The sequence below is a fragment of the Emys orbicularis genome, chromosome 1 (genome assembly GCF_028017835.1).
Source record: "Emys orbicularis isolate rEmyOrb1 chromosome 1, rEmyOrb1.hap1, whole genome shotgun sequence".
In the NCBI taxonomy this organism is placed as follows: domain Eukaryota; kingdom Metazoa; phylum Chordata; order Testudines; family Emydidae; genus Emys; species Emys orbicularis.
Genome location: NC_088683.1, coordinates 235,551,434 through 235,569,855, shown reverse-complemented (window position 1 = coordinate 235,569,855; position 18,422 = coordinate 235,551,434). Strand labels below are relative to the sequence as shown.

General features: G+C 40.1%; 1 protein-coding gene across 1 annotated transcript in view; it reads left to right on the top strand.

Annotated features, from left to right (window-relative positions):
- TBL1X (transducin beta like 1 X-linked) overlaps positions 1 to 18,422 on the top strand; it is a 265,679-nt gene that overhangs the window by 170,283 nt on the left and 76,974 nt on the right. The gene's annotated exons all lie outside the window — the stretch shown is intronic.

Here is an 18,422-nt window from a genome sequence, read left to right as displayed (position 1 = left end):
CCCAGCCCCCTAATCATTTTCGTTGCCCTCCATTGGACTATATCCAATTTCATAGAATATCAGGTTTGGAAGGGACCTCAGTAGATCAACTAGTCCAGGGGTCGGCAACCTACGGCACACGTGCCAAACACGGCACGCGAGCCGATTCTGAGTGGCACGCAGCTCCCTGCCACGGTCCCGGCCCCCAGCCCCACTCAGCCCCCCCACCCACCGCTCTCCCCTGCGGGGGCAGGAGGCAGAAGCTTGGTTCTGCAGCAGCCAAGCTTCCCCCCTCCCCCGCTTCTTCCCCCAGCGTGGTGCTTTCCTGCCCCTCCTCCTCTCCATCCCTGGCCAATCAGCTGATGGCCCTAGCGAGGGGGAGGGGTAAGAGCGGCAGCATGCACACAGCTCCGTAGAGGACGCAGAGAGAGGTAGGGACGGAGCCTGGGGGAAGGGGGTGAAACAGGGCATATCCCTTCCAGCCCCCTGCCTTGAGCCGCTCAGGGCAGGGGGCTGGGAGCACCCCCACGAGCCGAGCACCCCAGCCTTCTGCCCTGCACCCCCCCACCCCAACACACACCCATCCCTCTGTCCTGCCCCCCCACAGCCCCATCCCTCTGCCCTGAACCCCCCCCACACTCAGCCTTCTGCCCTGCACCGCCCATACCCCCAGCCGTCTGCCCTGAACCCCCCACACCCCAACACCCCCCCAGCCTTCTGCCCTGCACCCCCCCAGTCCTCTGCCCTGAAACCCCGCACCCCAACACACACCCAGCCTTCTGCCCTGCACCCCACACACCCCCAGTCCTCTGCCCTGAACCCCCCACACTCCAACACACACCCAGCCTTCTGCCCTGCACCCCCCCCCAGCCCTCTGCCCTGATCTCTGAACCCCCGCCACACACACCCCAGCCTTCTGCCCTGAAACCCCCCCCCCCCCCAGGTCTGGGGTCCCGACCGCAGGCCCTAATCAGCCCTCTGCCGGCCTAGGTCAACAGAACCCCAGGCTGTTCAGCGAGCTGAGCAGGCTGGTGGCGTAAGATCAGCATTTTAATTTGATTTTAAATGACGCTTCTTAAACATTTTGAAAACCTTATTTACTTTACATACAATAGTTTAGTTATATAATATAGACTTACAGAAAGAGACCTTCTAAAAACCTTAAAATGTATTACCGGCACACGAAACCTTAAATTAGAGTGAATAAATGAAGACTCGGCACAGTGCTTCTGAAAGGTTGCCGATCCCTGATCTAGTCCAACCCCCTGCTTAAAGCAGGACAAATCCCCAGACAGTTTTTTTTTTTTTTTTTTAAAGCCCCAGTTCCCAAATGGCCCCCTCAAGGATTGAACTCATAACCCTGGGTTTAGCAGGCCAATGCTCAAACCACTGAGCTATCCCTCCCCCTGCAGCCTTTCTGTAGTGGACCCAAAATGACGCAATACTCCAGATGTGGCCTCACCAGTGCCGAATAGAGGGGAATAATCACTTCCCTCGTTCTGCTGGCAATGCTCTTACTAATGCAGCCCAATATGCCATTAGCCTTCTTGGCTACAAGGGCACACTTTTGACACATATCCAACTTCTCGTCCGCTGTAATCCCGAGGTCCTTTTATGCAGAACTGCTGCTTAGCCAGTCGATTCCCAGCCTGTAGTAGTGCATGAGATTCTTCCTTCCTAAGTGCAGGACTCTGCACTTGTCCTTGTTGAACCTCATCAGATTTCTTTTGGCCCAATCCTCCAATTTGTCTAGGTCACTCTGGACCCTATCCCTACCATCCAGCGTATGTACCTCTCCCCCCAGCTTAGTGTCATCTGTGAATTTGGTGAGGGTGCAATCCATCCCATCATCCAGATCGTTAATGAAGATGTTGAACAAAACCAGCCCCAGGACTGACCCCTGGGGCACTCCGCTTGATACCAGCTGCCAACTAGACATCGAACTGTTGTGTGTTAGATTTCTGGATTTTGAGAAATATAGTTGCAACCTTCCAGGAAGAATATATATGTTTTTTCTAACTGTGAAGTGAAACTGAGAGAATATGGCTCCTCAGTAAGGCATGTATTATGTGATTCACCATTACCAAGCTACAGTTGTTCAGTGATATTTATGGCATCAGTTTTTTCTAACTGTGTGTATGCCATGAATGTAACAGGGGTAAAGAGTGGGTCTTTACTTTTTGAGTGGAAGATTAAATTATAGTGTGGCAAGCACCTTCCAGAAAAAAGTACATAGTAATAGTGATGGTGATGGAAAAAATGGGGGGGGGGGGGTAGGAGGGAGAGAAAGCAAGGGAAGATGCAGTTCTCTGTAGTTAGTAAATAAATTTTATTCATATTCCTGTACATTTATTTTTTATTTCTGGGACTAAAAGGCTAGGAAGGAAAGAGGAGCAACTATAAAGAGAGTTTTATTTGTGTAACTGCATACACAAATTAGATTTTCCCTCCATGTTGTAGGTTCATGCCAATTAATAATTTGTGTTGGCAGCAATCTGGAAAGTCAAGGCAGCAAAATTCAGTCATCCTTGAATTCAAAATCAGTGCCTTTTTAAAGTACGTTTCTTTCATGGAATTTTTAATTAAAAATAGTTGGAGGTGTATATCCTCTAATAAAACATTGTATTTATATAGAAATGTTCCTTTTTAATATTATTTACAAATATTAGCCAAGTAATCATTGCAACACTCCAGCAAGGTTGGTAATCCTGTATATTATTATTATCCACTTTACAGATAGGGAAAATGGAGACCCAAAGGTTAAGTGACTTGCCCAAGGCCACAAGGGATGTTGGTGTCATTGTCAAAATTAGCATTCAGGAGTTCTTGACCTAGCTCAAACTACTAGATCTCCCCCTTTTCATTATTCTGAATTATAAACCACAGCACACAAATTATTTGATAATTTTGCAAAAATTCAGTCTAATTATGTTTCAGTATAAAAAATAAATGAGATTATTTTCCCTAGCATATGGTTTAAAACAATATTAACATGGCCCATCTATTTTCTCTTGCATTTAGAAAGGATTAGAGTTTATACTGGAAAGTGCATACTTTGAAGTATTGTGGGGTAGCAGTTCGTCTTACTTCAAAACTGTTTTGGAAAGGTGTGCAGCTGTGTATTATTGAAGGTCTGCGTTTTTAAGGAATGGCAGGTTACCCAGAGCATGGCACAGATGCCTTTTTATGTTTGTTTTATAAATGAAAATAAACAAATACTAACAACCTACAATTGGGCCATTAGCTGTCTTTGGATTCACTATGGACCACTCTTTGATTGCTAAGGATTGTCAGATGAGGATATTCAGGTTGGCAGAAAGAGATGGTAGAACTACAATGAAATTCTGATCACAGTGGCATTATTTTTTTAAAAGAAAATAGTGAAAATGAAATTATTTGCGCATGGACCTTTTGAATGTCGTGTGTATACATTTTCCTTTTATTCAGAAGATGTGGGTTACAGTTCGGTGATATGCAAAATTATTTATTCAAAGGGATTTTCTGCTTTACACTATTAGTGCTACAATAAAGAGATGCTATGAGGAAATGTTTTCAGTTAAAGCTGAAATTTCTTGTAATACAAACTGTCCTAACTGATCATTGCCCATCTAGTAAAGCTATGGTGGAAAGTATAAATTCTTAAAACTCAGCATAAACCACAAAGGGTTAAATGTGATTTTGTATAAGCTGGCAGGTGACCCTCAACATGTAGGGCTGGTCCACTGAGACAATCTTGAATCAGAGAAGACCACCATATCATTTTAGCTATTAAGCTTATTTTCTAATCTATTCTATTATAATGCATGATAATAAACTATTATTTCCCCCTGTTTTACCATGGCAAATATATACATTTTTAGCAAATAAGCTTATACCAATCTTCTTGGAAATGTGGTGCTTTGAACTGCCACCAATTAGTTAATGGGAGCTGAATTAATTTAGCTTGAGCAGACTGATCTGATAGACAAATAACAGCTTCTTTAGAGTTATTACCATATAATATGAAAATGCTTGCGAACAATATAACTCTTAATTAAGGGGCTTGCACATTTATTTTATTTTGTTATTTGTATGTTTTATATATATATAAATATACACACACACACATACATACATCATCCCCCACACACACATCCCCCCCATGTCAATATAATAATATTATTATGCACTTCTATAGTAACTTTCATCAGGTGATCTTAAAGCACTTCTGTAAACATGAATGAATTTAGCCTGGCATCACTTGTTATTGTTCCCGTTTTACAGCTGGTGAACTGTGACACACAGAGAGCTACTCTGCCCAGTCCTGTGAGAGGCTATGTCAACTTCCATTGACTGGAACTGACATAACTCCAGATCACAGGCCACAAGTGACTTGCTCGAAGTCACAGAACAGCTCTGTGGCTGAGCCAGAACTAGAAGTCAAATCTCATAATTTCCACTCCTGTGATTTATCTCAACTATTATTATTCTTTCTGTTTGTACTGTGGTAGTACCTAGTAGCCCTGGTCATAGAGCAGGACCCCATTGTGCTAGGCACTGTACAAACATGGAACGAAAAGATAGCCTCTGTCCCAAAAAGCTTATGACTTGCCATTGTTGCAATGGTAGACCTTTATGACTCATTTTAATCATTACAATGTATTATAAACTAAAAACAAACAAACTCTTGTGCTATCTGTAATGGAAGTCCTTTGATGAAGAACATTTTTGTTGTGTGCTTTGGTGATTTTCAAATATCTATGACTAGTGTTTATAGTCTTGGTTTATTTAAGGTTTTCTGATTGGGGTGGGGGGAGGCAGACGCTATCGTGTGACTATACTGGTTACCAAACTTGCTTTTAAAAATGTAGTGAGTTTTGAGCTCGCAAAGGCACCTTCTAAATAATCATTTGAAATATATACAGACTGTTTGCCACTTGAAAATATAATTTGGGGGGAAAAAACCTCTTGCTGTATTTATAGTCAGAATGAAGAGGGAACGGGTTTGTTCCCCGTGGTACACACTGTAAATAACACAATGTTAAAATTGTAGAAATTGTTCTATAAAAGGCAGAAGGCACATTGCATCCGTTGTTTTGTTTATGACATCTGGGTTTACATGTGCTATAACTCAAATCACAGTTGCCATTCACATAAAATACTTCTCAGTTTCTAAATATAAACCTATTTGATACAAATATGCCACCTAGCGTGCCTTCTTTTTACCTATTTTAAGTTTCTTGTAGATCTTAGAACTGGACTGGGTTACAATAATAGTTGTAACAAGCATCTGGAATAGCGCTTTGCATAGACACTGGTATATGCTGTCTTTGTTGTAACTCCAACTCCATAAAGCGTCTTCTGTCATATGTCAATATCATTCAGTTATGGCCTGCAGCTAGGCAGTAATAAGCTGAGAAGAGCAGTTGTAGCACAAGGGAGACTTTTCAAATCCCTCACCATAGCGAATATTTTTGGGGGGTAAACAACCCACCTCCTCTCTGGTCTCCAAACCTGAGTCCTCCCTTACTCTTTACTGCTCTTTTAGAGTCTCTGTAGTGTGAAAGGACCCTTTCAGATGCTATGAACTTCTTGGTCTTATCAAAAGCCTTGGTACACTGTGTGGGCCAACACCATTTCTGTTTGTTGTATAACAGTTTGTTTAGAGGATGTAACGGTGTTAGGCAAGAATCTGTGGTAATAACTGACCATCTCCAGAAAGAAACATAATTATGGCACATTTTGTGGTTGGACTGCTTAATGGTAGCTTCAGCTTTGTACTGTGATTTATGTAAACCATCTTTATTAATGGCATGGCCATGATATTTCACTCTGAAAAATTCACATTTTTTCTTGTTTGCTCTAAGACCATGCTCAGACAGCCTCACAAGTACCTTTTGGGGGTTCTAAAGGTTTTCTTCATCACTAGATCCAGTGACCAAGTAACTCTGAGTACCAGTAATGTCAGTAATTAGAGAGAGCCAATATTCTTGAACACTGACTGTTAAGAAATTGAATTCAACCGTATTCATCAACATGTGAATCCAGATGACTGTCACTCTTAGTGGCGGTTAAGGATATTGAAGTGGAACCAGTCAGTCGGTGTGATATATAGGACACAAACTGAATTCTTGCCAGTGACAAGTACCATGATACAATGTGAAAGTAAAAAATGATCCTGTGCTGGCTAAAATGTATGACATTACTATGAATGGATGGATTTATGCACACACAACCGTTTCTGGCTCTCCTTTCTCAAAAAGAACAGTTAGTATATGTCAAGGTTGCCTAATGTGTGGCACGAGAGCAATTATTGCTGTGAAGCTCACATCAGGCACGAACAACATGAAGGCCATTTGGGCATTGTAAAAAATGAAAGTCCTGTCCCAGAGTTGTGTTGTGGGCAGGGATTAATACTCAAATAGAGGAAATGGCAAAATATTGTCAAGGTTGTCAACAAATACAAGAGATGCCTAAACATTCTCTGTTGCATTCTTGGAAGTGGCCAAGTATTCCCATGGCCATTTATAGGACATATGTTTTTGATCACAGTTGATGCCCATTCTAAATGGCCTGAAGTATTCTGTATCAATTCCACTAGTTCAGCACAGATGGCGCCAGTGTTTAGACGATTGTTTTCAAGGACAGAAGTTCCTGAAGATAGGAACAGTGAAACTCCATTCACATCTGCAAAGTTCCAACCGTCTGCCAGAAAAAATGGTATCAAACATGTCACATCAATTCTTACCAGCCTGCCAGGAATGGATTAATGGAAAGGTTTATCTAGACATGCAAGCAAAAGATCGACTCTGGATAGAGGTAGATTCCAACACAAGATTACTAATTTTCTGTTGGTGTATAGATATGCGGTATATTGTATTACAAATTAGACGCCAGCAATGTTGTTTATGGGATTGAAACTTCAATCTACAAAGGGACCGTCAATAAACCGTGTGATCAATGGCCACAAATAGTCACACCTGACTGCACAGTTTTTACATAAGAGAAAAAGAATTAATAAGAGGTTACTTAAATAATGCATGGAAATCTGGATTGATTGTCATAGACTGTTCCTCTATTTTATCAGATAAAAGTGGCATGGAACATGTCATGATGACACGTAAACCAGCTTGTAACCACAAGCTTAGCACAATGTGTTTCCTATACTAGTGATACATTGAAAATACCAAGCCTACAGTACAGCTGCAGACACTGACTTGTGGTAATATCAGTGAACCTTGTGTCCCTCCTAGAAGTGTCCCTACACTACATATCAGGAAGTTGTTCCTGAGACAGCTACACAAGAAAGTACAGACACTGCTCCAGATGCTGTTGTGATGCCTATGAGTCATTATCCAGGCAGAAGTCATAATCCACCTCTCAGACTTCATTTGTAGCATATTGTGAATTTAATGGTAATGCATTTATAACAATTTAAAATATCCTTTTACATTAAAGGAGAGGAATATGTAATGAGTGGGACTGGGCATTATCTCTTTAGTTTGTGAGCCCACTAGTGGCCTTCTGTCTTTTGTTTGTACACCTGCCTGTGCAGCAGTGGATGTAGGTAAGGGCTTGCCTATACTTACGGCTAAATCAACACTGCTGCGATTGATGCAGCATGTGTCGATTTAGCAGGTCTGGTCAAGACAAGCTAAGTCAATGGCAGAGCGCTCTCCCGTCACCATCTGTACTCCACCTCCCTGAGAGACAGAAGGTAAGTCGGCAGGAAAGCGTCTCCTGTCGACGCAACACGATGTAGACATCACTATAAGTCGACCTAAGTTACGTCTACTTCAGTTACGTAACTTGCGTAACTGAAGTAGCGTAACTTAGGTCAACTTACAGCTTTAGTGTAGACCAGCCCTAAATAGGCCTTGCATATTGTGCATATTTGGACCCCACTGTGCCCATGTGGTTCCTTCACATTGTTGTGCAAAGTATAAGACATATTCATCTCTCAAACTAATGAGCTCCAAAGTCCTCTAAAAGAAAAGTAGGGCATATCTGTGCGCATATATTCATATCAGGGGGACCTTTATTTACCTTTGTGATGTGTCTTAGTGATGTGTCTTCTTTCAGGCATAAAGACTTTGAAAATGTCTTCCTACACGAATAAATATGATCATTGGAAACTTGACAAGTTAATAAATTATAGTATTAACTGGCAGAACAACAGCAAATATTCTGCAAGGTATAATATCACACCTTTCCTCCTGAAAGATCTTAAATCTCTTTATAAACCACAAAGGAATGAAACCCCTGTCTGGAGCAGAAGGTGACAGCCAACAAGTTTGTAATGTGTACACAGCAGTAATGCTATACAAAATGTGTAGGACCGGTGAAAAGCTAAGATGTAAAGTGTTTCTCTACTTGCTTATTCAGCACCAGTCCAGGATGTAACATAACAAGGGCCAGGGCATCCTCTGGGCATTCTTAGTTTTACATTGTTCGACAACAATAGCACCATATTCCCCTTGCATCTCATCTCTTTCTAGAATTACAGTTAAATGAGAAGCCTTCTGTCTGCCTTCCTGGATGGAAGGATTGTTTATTAAATCCAGGCTCAAACCCCTTCCATATAGCACTAACTTTTTTTTTACTGGTGACCCTTTCACATAGCAAGTCTCTGAGTGTGACACCCCTTATAAATTAAAAACACTTTTTAATATATTTAACACCATTATAAATGCTGGAGGCAAAGCGGGGTTTGGGGTGGAGGTTGACAGCTCGCGACCCCCCGATGTAATAACCTCGCGACCCCCAGTTTGAGAATCCCTGATATAGCAGGAGGTGTTTTGTTCAGAAAGCCCTGAGATAAAGGTACTTGTGCTAGCCAGTCAGAAGATCCAAGACCTTTTATGTCTCTTGAGGCTGTAGTACTGTATGTCTGAACCAAGTTTTTAGTATTCCTGTTACAGTGTAGTTCAGATGGTATAGAAAATATTCCATTGCACTTTAACCAGTTGATGTCAGGGCATACAGTCCCATTCAAGACATTGACTTTCTGCTTGTAGGGAGTTTAGAAAGTAAATCCACAGTGGTTTGACTGCTAGAGGTTCCATCTCTGACCCAGGTTTGTTCCATAATTTGTAGACTGACTTGCTCTTGCTCCATGTAATATTTCTTGTTTCACTCCCCAGGGGAAAAAAACAAGAATTCGTAGCTTCAGTAAGGCATTTGCAAGGCATTCACACCGTTATTCTAATGTCTTCGGTCAAATAATTGACAGGCATTTGCTCTGTTAATTCATTCTATCCAAAAGGTCTGAAATGGGCTTGAAATGGTTAAATCAGTACAGTATCTCATCTCCTAAGAAATTCAAGAGTCTACTTGAGGGTTGTAATTTTAGTGTTGGCAATGGCTTCCCTAGGAAAAAGGGTGTGTGTGTTTTTAGTGAGATATTTACAATGTACCTTATATAGTGAGGGGAGCCTAGGGTTTACTTTGACCTGTTAATACATATTAAAATGAAATTCTGCCTCATGTAGTTACTATGTGTACCAAATATGTGGTAAGAACACACTTTTTTTCATAGTGAGCACAAGGCCTCAGTAACTGTATTTGTGGACCTACAGTATGATTACCTCCATCACCAGTGAAATTTCAGATTCTGCTCTGGGTATTTTTACCTACAACATTATTCCCTCCTGTTCCGTTCAGTGTTATGTCCCTGAGTTTTCATGTAACTGGAGGGAACAGGCAGACCATTTAAGGCAGGAAAGCGTGTGGTTGTACCTTTCTTGGATGGGTGGCTTTTTCCAGCAGGAAGTGTAGACAGTTTAGCCGACACTGATACTATTTTATAGGGCTGTTGATTAATCACAGTTAATTCACGCGATTAACACACAAAAATTAATCACGATTAAAAAAATTAATCGCGATTAATTTGAGTTTTAATTGCATTGTTCAACAATAGAATACCAATTGAGATTTATTAAATATTTTTGGATGTTTTTCTTCATTTTCAAATATATTGAATATTCAATTACAACACAGAATACAAAGTGTACACTGCTCACTCTATATTATTATTTTTGATTACAAATATTTGCACAGTAAAAATGATAAACAAAAGAACCAGTATTTTCAATTCACCTCATACAAGTACTGTAGTGCAATCTCTTTATCTCTCTTTATAGCCTACAAATCCACTCAGTCCTACTTCTTGTTCAGCCAATTGCTAAGACAAACAAGTTTGTTTACATTTACAGGAGATAATGCTGCCCACTTCTTATTTACAATGTCACCAGAAAGTGAGAACAGACGTTTGCATGGGACTTTTGTAGCTGGCGTTGCAAGGTATTTATGTGCCAGATATGCTAAACATTTGTATGCCCTTCATGCTTCGGCCACCATTCCAGAGGACATGCTTCCATGCTGATGATGCTCGTTAAAAAAAAAAAAGCGTTAATTAAATGTGTATGAGGTGAATTGAAAAATACCGTTTCTTCAGTTTTATTACAGTGTAAATACTTGTAATCAAAAATAAATATAAAGTGAGCTTTGTACACTTTGTATTCTATGTTGTAATTGAAATCAATATACACCTCTACCCCAATATAACGCGACCCGATATAACACGAATTCGGATATAACGCGGTAAAGCGGCGCTTCGGGGGGGCGGGACTGCGCACTCCGGTGGATCAAACCAAGTTCGATATAACGCGGTTTCACCTATAACGCAGTAAGATTTTTTGGCTCCAGAGGACAGCATTATATCGAGGTAGAGGTGTATTTGAAAATGTAGAAAGCATCCAAAAATATTTTTTAAAATGGTATTCTATTATTGTTTAACAGTGCAATTAATTGCAATTGATTTTTTTAATCGCGCAATTGATTTTTTAAAATCACTTGACAACCCTACTATTTTACCATAATAGTTGGATGGTGACTGAGTCGAAAAGCCTCTTTTCCGGTTTCCTGAGGAGTGGGAGGGGGGAACTTTTACCAGCAGGGAAAATTACAACCAAAAAGGTGAATGTTTCAGAAAGTTCTAAATTACTTAAAACAGGGACTTATAATGGAAGCAGTTTTGCAACCTTACCTATAGAATATAAATGAGTGTATAATGTTGTTACCCTTTTTGACCTGAGTGATTAGTCAAAATTCAGGGTCTTATGGATTGTATCCATTAGGAGAAAATAATGATGGAGAAAAGTATTTCTTTGATGCAATCCTGTTTCTTTACTAAGACTGTACAAAGTCCTGTTTCCCTGAACACAGTAGGGATTAAATAATAGGAGATAGTTTCTTTGCTTATTGTTCCAAGCTTCTTCAGCCAGCACTGTACCCAATAATCTCTCTAGGCTTTTTCTCAGGGCCATGTTCCCAGTGCTTGTTCTGGCTGCCTGCTTGGGTTTCTGCTCCTTCTCTGTCTGTTTCTCTGTTTTTCCACTGCTTCTCTCTCACACCGCTCCATCAGTCAAAGCCCTAGCCCCAGCATTTGTTATATCAGTCACTAGGGAAATCCCTTGGGCCACATGTACCTGTGTTTTGGGTGGTGCTCCTATTGTTTCAGCTATCTGAAAGGAACTCAGCTGCTTTTTAAATTTATCCTGAACAAAAGACAGCTGTTATACCCAATGAGGTTTAATCTGAGCCATAATAGTATAATGTTTGCTTTTTTCTTTATTTCTTGTAATAGTCCCCTCTCGTAAAGCATCATGAGATGCCCATGTGAAGGATGTTATGGAAATGTCATGTTGTTGGTCAATGTTTTTGTGTCCTTTAGTTCATATAGTATCAAGTGAAGTATAAGAAGCTCCCTCATGCAGTCTCACCTCCTGAAATTCCAGCAACTCAAGTTTAAATAATTTTGGATGAGCACAACATTTAAAGAAAAATATTACCCATTTGCTGTTTCATTAAACCGGTGTTGTGCCTCCTGTCTCTTCTTATCCTAGCACACACATACTGTGTTGATAATAGTGGAGTATCTGATACATCATCAAAGAGGAAGGGAAAATAGCCTGGGTTACTTTTAAAAAAAAACCTCTGCTGCAGCGAAGTCTTTAAAAAAAAAAAAAATAGTTATGAGAATTGATGTGAGACCTAGAGTGTGAAACTACTACTTGCAAGGTTAGATTAGTCTAGGCTGAGCAACTTTGAGAAGCATGCCTTTTAATAACAATAGACATTCATGTTCTTTGGAAGTTATATAACTTTGGGTTATATAAAAATGCTTTATAGAATTAAATATCATAAGATGATGGACAGTGTACTGTACTGTGGAATAAATAAAAAAAACTGTGGGGAATAAGTGAAAGCATCCAGTCATCAGGCTTGTGGCAGGGTGTCATTCCAGAGCATGCCCCTCAGGGCACAACATGGCCCTGCGACCAGCCCATCCTCAGTTCCATCCTGGACCTCCCAATAACTCAGTCATAGTGCAGAGTATTTAAAACAAAATTCCAGCTCTTTCCCAATGCTTTCCTCTTGGGGCTTCCAGCTCACTGCTTGTTCTAGAAGGGCTTCAGGTTCCTGGATCCCCTTCAGTTCCCTTTGGGCCAGAGAGCTCTCCCAATCCCAACAAGGCCAGGGGCACCAGTGGAGACTCTTTCCCCATTGGTCTTCTCCTGCGGTTGTCTCTGGATTTGACTCTTTCCTCTTGGTTAAGGGATTCCATAGCCCCTCTTCCCTTTGGTTCAAGGGTCCCACAGCCCTCCTTTTTGGGGCTGTGCTGTGATTCAGGCTGGCTGTGGCCCTAAGCCAGCTTCTCCCCAGAGGCCTGTTTAAACTATCCTCACCTTGTTACACGTGGACACACAGGTGTTTCAGACAAACAGAACTCAAAATAACACCTTCATAACGAAGTCCTTTCCTCTCAGGTGTGTCTGCTGGGGTCTAGTCTTCCTGTTATTCTCACCACTTGGACTCGGATCAGTGCACCTCAGTCCTTTGCCATAGGCTGGGAGAGTCCAGCAGGTATGCTGTCCTTCTTCTGCTAGTGCCTCTTTTGCTAGAGAGGGGAGTCTTGTCCCACACTACACTACAAGTCTTCTCGCCCTTAACAAAACAGTCGTCTGGGGGTTTTTCCTGCCGGACACTAAGTATTACCCTAGGACAACTTCCTCTGTCCCAGCATCTTCTTCTGTTATTTCCTACGCCCTTGTCTGCTTTGGAACTCCTGGAACCTTGAAGGGGCTTAGTCATGGAACAGGGGTGATTGGCCCGGGTCCCCACTACCTCTTACAGGGGACAGAATACCCTGTCATAGGACTATTTGACTCACTTGGATTTAGTGACATGTTTGTTAACTTGTTTCTAGTTCCATTTTTAGGCTAATTTGTTCTGCTCCTCCTCCCCAAATCTTTCTCCCCTCCACCTCCTCTGATTTTTGTGTTCAACAGTATAAACCTCAGTGCAGAGATCAATCAGCTAGAGATTATCTAATTCTCGAGGCCTCTGCCCAGAGCACATCAACCACCCAGTGTGCTAATTCTCAGGAGGCTCAAAGAAGTTCATTGGTGAAGATATCTGCAGCTGTGCCCTTCAGTGTTCTTAAGCTGCTATAATGGCATGCAAAATCACTCAGGGCTGAATGTCAGGATGAAAACGGGGCTGGTGAGGAAAAGGAACTGTGCTGACACATTGGTGAATGTTTTTGATCCTTTTAAATAGTTTGTGACAGATGAGTTACTAGAAATCTTCTAAAAGGCATGCTTACAAAATACCATTATTGGTAAATTATATTATTGTATACCTTATTGACATAAGATGAAATTATAAAGATTGTAGCTGGCTTTGCTGATTGAGTATCAGAATGACATTGCATTTATTACTAACAGTGAAATGATCAAAAAGTTAGCTGAATCTGCTAAATGTTTGCTTTACATTTTAGTCAATCACAGATGCATTGCATTTCCTTATTTTGGAGGAGAAGGGATTCATTCATTTTTAACTGTATCCGTTAACACAGCATTGAATTTTAATATAAACATGACATACTCTGCTATGATAAAAACAAAAAAGTTATACAGAAATGTCTCAGACGTATTAGTTAATGTTTGTAGAACACTTTGAAGATTTAAAGCAATATAGAACTATTAAATGGGGGTCGTATTCATTAATACATAAGCCCTTATTTCCCTGGCCTCAGGGGGAAGTCTGTCATTACATACACACACAAAAAGTCAAAAATAGGGCATATGCTGTACTTCCCTTACACTTGGATCGTTATTATTGATTGAATGAGGTCATGAACACTTCCTTTTTGTTTTAGTAAAAGGGATATATTCTTCCATCAAACTTTCCTTTTCCAAGTTTTACAGTTTGCTTATTCGAGAAAAAAAACAAAAACAAATATTATTGATGTAGAGTGGACTATTTTTTCTTTCAATGAGATATGCTGAAATAATTACTCTGAAAAAGTCTCAACTGCTTTATTCTGGTTACTTGCCAAATGAAATTTGCATGGCTGCATTCACTAAGATGACCTAGGGTGTCATGACAAACCCAAAAGCTTAAAAAAAAATATTTTTATGAAATGATGCCTTTTATACATGCAGGTGTGGATTTAAAATATCCTTAGCCTAAAAATGAAATTGACATTACAGAACATTTTTATTTTTATCTCCAGAGTTTCTTAAAATGAAAGATCATTGCTTTCACTCCACAAAATAGGAATATACTGAAACAGGAAATAATAATTGTGAACGAGACCTTTAATAATTACTTTCAAATCTATTTACACTCTCCATTGGCTGACCAAGGCCATTCCAAAACACGGACCACCATGTTGGTTGTCTATTTTTTTTTTTTTTAAAGCATGGTGCTTGCACCAATGCCCCCTTTACATTCTGGATGTCACAGAAATCTTAATAATGCGGAGCCAGAGCCAACACAAAAGAAGTACTCTTATTTTCCCCTCCTTCACTGATGTTTCCCAGGACAGTAACGTTGGCATGAAGAGTAACACTGGACCACTAAGCAGGGTGGCAAAAAGTCAGTGGGAGCTACTAGGTGCTCAGCACTTGTGAAAATCAGGCCACTTGTTTAGGTGTCTGTGGAATGAGTTAGGAGCCTCATTTTTGAAAATCCCAAACTGCAAGAATATCTCTACTTCTATGGTACATAATATGTGGACTTGAATGGCTTAAGTGATAGGATACAGAATGACCTTCTTCTAGGTCACCAGTTCACATCTTGCCCAGTAATGGATGAAAGTTTAAGTGATGGCTCTTCAGAGGCGTATTTGAAATGACTTGGTTGTCTCAGTCCAGTTCCTAGTGGGAAAACACATTTCTCAGTGTTCAGCTAACTGAAATGGAAGATCATATCTTTTTTTTTTCAAATTGCTGTAAAATATTCTGCATGATAAGTGAGGAAGGCTCCTCTCCACTACTGTGAATGTGACCCTTTCAAATGATCACACATTTAGCAATCCAAACTTGTTCATCTTTGGATCACCATATGCTAGTGTTCTTTTCTGCTGTTCCAAGCAGCATGCACTATTGCTAAAGGTTCAGAATTTGTGGTGTTTTCAAACTAAATTTCTCAGACAATAAAACGTCATTAAGCCTTATACATACATATATATTGTTCTGTTTTTTTGATGGAGTAACCAAAAAAAATTCAGCCAAAAATGAACAACAACAACAACAACAACAAAAAGATTTGGAAATGCCGCTGCAGTGTATCATGGGAGATGTAGTCTTGCAATAGAGGCTTGTCCATAGAAGAGAAAGGGGGCATGAGGTACCTGAAGTAAAAACCCCACGAGGCATAATAGATTCATTTCCAAATAAAATTTTCAGTTTTTCTCTGGAAATATTTTGTCTTCATTTATTTGATGAAAAATTGTCCTTTTGGGGTGGGTAACTGAACAATGTGTAACTATTCCCCTCTGCTGCTTTCACCACAGCATGTTCCTTTCCAAGATCCCTTTCTGCATTTAATTCACAGCGCTGCTTCTTTCTTCTCAATGAAAAGTCTGCCTCAGACCTTGCAACTGTGGAGTGGAGCAAGCTCAATGCACACAAAATATTCAGAAAATTTAGCTGCCAGCCTCTTGTAGACCTCTGGTGAGCAAGAGCAAATGGTAATCTTCAAAGGGTTATATAATTCAGCCAAATCTGGGTGAATTTTCACTGCAATGCAAAAGGCACTTTGCCACCAGAGTGAACCCTCTCGCAAATGTTACGCCCCTGCTCCAAAGCATGGAGGAGCTAGAGCGTCTCAACAAAACACTTGTATAAACATCAGTAAATCTGTATCTTTTCTCCTGATCTGGTTTCTTGAAATAACCAAACTGTTTTTGCTTAAGCCATCCAGAAACATTTAGTCCAAGGCAAACACCTGGAAGAGAGCATTACAGCCCGAATAGTTAAAGTTGGCCATGTTATAAGCAAGTGAAAAAATAGGGTCTTATAATGAAAAGTATGTCAACCTTAATGACAGGTGTTGATGCCAGCTTCCTCTATAACAAAAATCTTCAGTTTATGTTAGCAATGGGGGGGGGGGGGGGGGAAGAGATGTAAACAATCTATCCCTACTGAGGAATTATAAAATCTGTCTATGAGGAGAATGATTCATGCAGATTCATCTGTAAGCAAACAATGGATGAATAATAATGCTTAACATTTATGTATTTTTTTTCACCCATATTGGAAAAAAAACAACACATACCATTTAGTATTCAACTGCAAATATTCCAGTAGGAGCATGTTCTGAGCAAAAGCTTCTTCTAAGAAATAATTTGCCTCTATTTCTTTTCCCCATTAAAATATTAATCTCTGCCTCGAGAACATCATTTGCCTCATCGTAGTTCATCAAGAACTGACATAGGATATGTTTGTGGTTAAGACACAGGGCTGTGAGTCAGAAGACCTGAAGTTCCATTCTTGGTTCTGCCACAGTCTTACTATGTGACCTTGGGCAAATCACTTAACTTTGCTTTACCTTAGTCTCATCATGTGTAAAATGAGGATTTTAATACTTACCTTACCTCATAAGAGGACTGCCAAGCTTAATTAGTAGTTACTGTTAGTAAAGTCCATTAAGACATTTGAATGGAAGGCTAAATACGAAGTATTGTGATTGAAAATATTTCGCTCTTTCAAATAAAACTCTACTCTAGTAGTAAACTGGAAGTGCTCGAGTATTCAAAAAGTCATCCTTCAGTTACTAAAACCATTTTCTTTGTTACTGGATATTTGAGATTTCAAACATTTATTCCGTTCCTCATCAAGAATGAAATGGAGACCTTTTAAAATGTCTCTCAAACAACCAGAGAGAAAAACAGACACCATTAGAATAGCCAGTTGTGTGGTGGTTAGGGCATTCACCTGGGATTTGGAAGATGCAGGTTCAGGTCCTGCTGTACTCAGAAGAGAAACTTGAATATGGGTTTCTCAAACCTCTAGTGAGTGCTCTAGTCACGGGGCTATTAGGCAGGACACTCTCTCTTCCCTCCCCGGAATGGAGAAAGTTTTGTTGAAAGCCATTTTTTTCCCACAAAACATTTCAGTTCAACTAATTGGCATTTTCTGATGAAAATGTTTTGTTAAAAAATTCCCAACAAGCTCTAATTGCAATCCAGATTAGGGAATCAGTGGACTCTTTGCCCATACAATACTACGGTTGTTGAGACTGTAGGCTGGAATTTTCAAAGGAGTTAGGCATCCAAATCCCAGTGAAATTCAATGAGATTTGGAGTCTCACTCCCATAGATTCCTTTGAAAATCCCAGCTGTAACAATGCATGTACCTCTCCTAATCCCTGAACACCACCTTCTAGCTTTGCCAGAATCAACAAAATTGGTGCAGAAACCAGAGGGGAGGTCAGAGTCTTAAAACCTTGTCAATATGCAGGGAAAGAATAACCATTCTAAGCCTCATTACTTTCCAGACTTTAATAATGACTCTCAAGCCCAATATTTCTAGATTTAAAGCTTCAGTTTTATTCTCAACATCTAGGTTTTTTGTTTTACAGGAAAATATTTTCCTGTTAATTAAGCTAGTTCTTAATGATAACATTTATAGGTATCATACCATAATAAAGTTCTTCCAGAGAAGTATTCAGCTTGAAAATTTTCTTGAAAAACTTGTTATATCTATCTTAGAAATTCTTGGGGAGTCAGAGTCTAATTTAACTTCTAGGGCAACAAGTGTATAGAAAGTAGGATTCCAAGCAACTTTCCATGATGGTGCTCTCTAACCATAGATTTTCCAATTTATATCTGAAGCTGTGATTATGATGCCATCAAACGTCTAGTGTTTTGTCTCTTTCCTCTCCGTGCGCGCGCGCGCACACACACATATAAAGGCCTAAAAAAGGGTCCAAAGAACATCGTCACTGGCAGAGTTTCCTTCAATAATTGTTAAACCACCACTAAAAGACATCAAATAAAAATAAAACCTCAATTTATGCAGCAAAGATTATGAAGAATTAAAAAAAATAGAATTTAAAACTCCTACCTCCCCAGTCCAGCTATCCAAAGATCCAAGGAATAAAGGAAAGTC